The sequence below is a fragment of the Mandrillus leucophaeus genome, unplaced genomic scaffold (genome assembly GCF_000951045.1).
Source record: "Mandrillus leucophaeus isolate KB7577 unplaced genomic scaffold, Mleu.le_1.0 Scaffold255, whole genome shotgun sequence".
Taxonomy (NCBI): domain Eukaryota; kingdom Metazoa; phylum Chordata; class Mammalia; order Primates; family Cercopithecidae; genus Mandrillus; species Mandrillus leucophaeus.
The window spans coordinates 1,103,589-1,106,634 of record NW_012102643.1 but is presented as its reverse complement, the minus strand read 5'-3'; the positions used below and the strand labels follow the sequence as shown (position 1 = coordinate 1,106,634).

Genomic DNA, 3,046 nt, shown 5'->3' with positions numbered 1-3,046 from the left:
CAGTCCCCAGGGACAGGGGTGGTGACAAGGGTAACAAATGGCACAAGCTGCAGGCAGCAGCAGGCCAAGGAGGCCAGAGGGTGGGGGCGCTTGAATGCCTTTCTTCCCGCTCCTTCAGGCTCTCTTCTGAAGTAGCCAGGCTATCAGGGTTTTGCAACAATGCAACAAAGAAAGAATTTTTTTTTTTTGTAAATGAATTCCATGCTTTTGCTTCCTTTCCCTTCCCTCCCTTCGTGAAAGGGAAGCTACGTCTTTCTCCTCCCCCAGATTCTGTGAAGGCTGTCTGAGTTCTCTCTTCCTTCCCCCTGCATAGAGAATAAGCTGGTCTCCAATTTCAGGTAATTGTGAGGTGGGGAGTAGGGAGAATGTGAAGGAAGCCTTCCCCTCAAATTGCAGGAGAGCTCAACTCTGCCCCTCAAACCACAATAGGAACCAGTGGTTTCCGGGTGATCCTCATGACAGTTTCCAGTGTCTACCTGGAATGAAACGAATAGTGTGTTTCAAGCTTTTGTCTGTGCGAATGCAAATAATCTCGGCTGCCCTTTGTTGAATACCCAATGCCTTCTCTGACTCATTTTCCTCAGAATAACCTGGCGGGGAGGGTAGTATTTACTCCATCTTACAGAACTGAGGCTCAGATAAGTGAAATAACGTGCCCAAGGTTACACCGCTGACAAGGACATAGCTGGGATTTGAACCCCTGGAACAGATAACAGGTCTGGTGCTCTGACTGGGTAGCTTAGAAGACTTTAGAGCTCGATGGGCCCTGAGTTGAAATTGTGATCCAGAGCTATTTGCAAGCTGTGGTTAAGAGCACAGATCTGGAGCCAGATCACCTGGTTGAGAATCCTGGCCCTACCACTAACTGGCCAGGTCAATCTCTGAACCTGTCTCCTTATCTCTACCTACTTCATAGGATGAAATGAGCCAGTGCATGCAGAGAGATTTAAACCTCAGAGTAAATGCTCTGTAAGTGTGAGCTGTTTTTATTTCTAGTATCCGTAAACTGAGCAATGTAATCAGGTCCAGGTTAAAACCTTCGGCAGCCTCAAACACCACAGACTGGCCTCCCTCCTCCATGGTCTCCTCCAATTCAATAATGAAACAATGTGGTTCATAAGACAAAAAACTCACTGTGTGCTGAGAAGTTTTTTACAGTTTAGTTTAGTTTTTTTTTATTGGTATATAATAGATGGACGGATTCTCAGGGTGCACGTGATCGTTTGATGCATTCATATAATGTGTACAGATCAAAGCAGCATAATTGGGATTTCATCACCTTAAATATGAATCTTTTCTTTATGCTAGCATCATTCAAATTACTCTTTATTCTAGCTATTCGGAATGGATGATAAGCTATTGTTAATTATAGTCACCCTACTGTTCTATTGAACACTAGGTCTTATTCCTTCTAACTGTATATTTGTACCCGTTAATCAACCTCTCTTCATCCTCCCCACCACCCTTCCTGGCCTTTAGTAATCACAATCTACTCTCTATCGTCATGAGATCCACTTTTTTAGCTCCCACATGTGGTTGAGAACATGCCATATTTGTCTTTCTGTCGTTGGCTTATTTCACTTACATAATGACCTCCAGTTCCATCCACGTTGCTGCAAATGACAGGATTTCATTCTTTTCATGGCTGAATAATATTCTACTGAATATGCATACCACATTTTCTTTATCCATTCATCAGTCGGTGGAGTGCGCTGACATTTGAAAAGTTTCTTCTTAGATCTTCATGGCAGAACAGGATAAGTTCACCAAACAGGAACGATTTCACATTTTCTTGGTGACTGCACTTTGCTCAGCCTTAAATCTGTGTTTAGTCGGCCTTGGAGAAAATACAGGACAGATCCTTCTATCTCCCAGCGTGGTGGAGAGAATTAAAAGAGAGACTGTAAATGTGATCAGGAAAATTGCCTGGCATATAATAGGTGCTTGGGAAATGAGAACCATGACTAGAGTTTTTGGAAGAGTTTTACTAACTCTGGAAACTGAGTTGCCTTGAGTTGCTTGTTCACATTCCTGTACTCTGTGGCTAATAGTTTGCTTCTGCAAGTCACCAGTGCCTGTAGCTGTAGCTGCCCGCAGGAAAGAACGGTTGTCAGGTTCTCAAGTCAGGGTCATGTTTACTTTGTGAAGATTAATATTTCTGTAGCTTTGGCTTTGTTAGTGCTGTTCGTTTATTTGCCTCCAAAGGATGATGTGTTTTGATTGCTCTAGGTATTTTAATTGCTATAGGTATTTGAGATTTTTCAGATCTAATTCTAGATCTAACAGAGACCTAGAATCAGTCAAGTCCCTTTCTTCATGCACATTAATTTTGGAAAAAATAAACTTTTGAATTATCATATATTGGTGGATTATTTTATCATTACTGTGTGTCCCTGTACATCTCTAATAATGGTTTTTATTTTAAAATCTACTTGGGGTAATGCCAGCTTTCTTTTGTGTTGTATTCATATTATTGAATCCTTGCTTTGAACCTTAGTATGTCTTTATATTTAAAAGGGGTCTCTTGTAATATTTAAAAGGGGTCTCTTGTAGTTAGTTTTTTAAAGTCAGTCTGGTGATCTTTGTCTCTCAAGTGTTGTATTTATTCTGTTTGCATATACTGTAATTAATGTAATATATGTATATGAAATGTTTACATTTATTATTATTCTTTAAGTGGTTACCCTAAATATTATAGGATACATCCTTGATATATCTAACACTTTACTATAAATTAGTACTTTTATCATTTCCAAGAAAATGCAAGGTCCTTAAAACATGTTGATTATATTTATCTATCCTCCTGCTGCACATATTTACCCTTTTACGTTGTTCTTTATCTTTGCTGAATTTTCATGCTTCCAGAACATTCTTTTTTAGTGCAGGTTTACTGATGGCAAACTTTCTTAATTTTGGTTTGTTTCGTTTTGATTTTGTCTTTATTTTGAAGTTTTTTTTTTTTTTTTTTTGCTGGCATAGAATTCCACATTGGCAGATGAAATTCCATTGCTTTCTGGTTTCCATCAATTCTGCTGAGAAGCTGATT

General features: G+C 39.5%; 1 protein-coding gene across 1 annotated transcript in view; it reads left to right on the top strand.

Moving 5' to 3' along the window:
• Positions 1 to 397: 397 nt before the first annotated feature.
• EYA2 (EYA transcriptional coactivator and phosphatase 2) overlaps positions 398 to 3,046 on the top strand; it is a 229,198-nt gene continuing 226,549 nt past the window's right edge. Inside the window, exon 1 of the mRNA XM_011983749.1 lies at positions 398 to 493. The gene's annotated coding sequence lies outside the window, so the exon portion shown is untranslated. The remainder of the gene's footprint in view (positions 494 to 3,046) is intronic.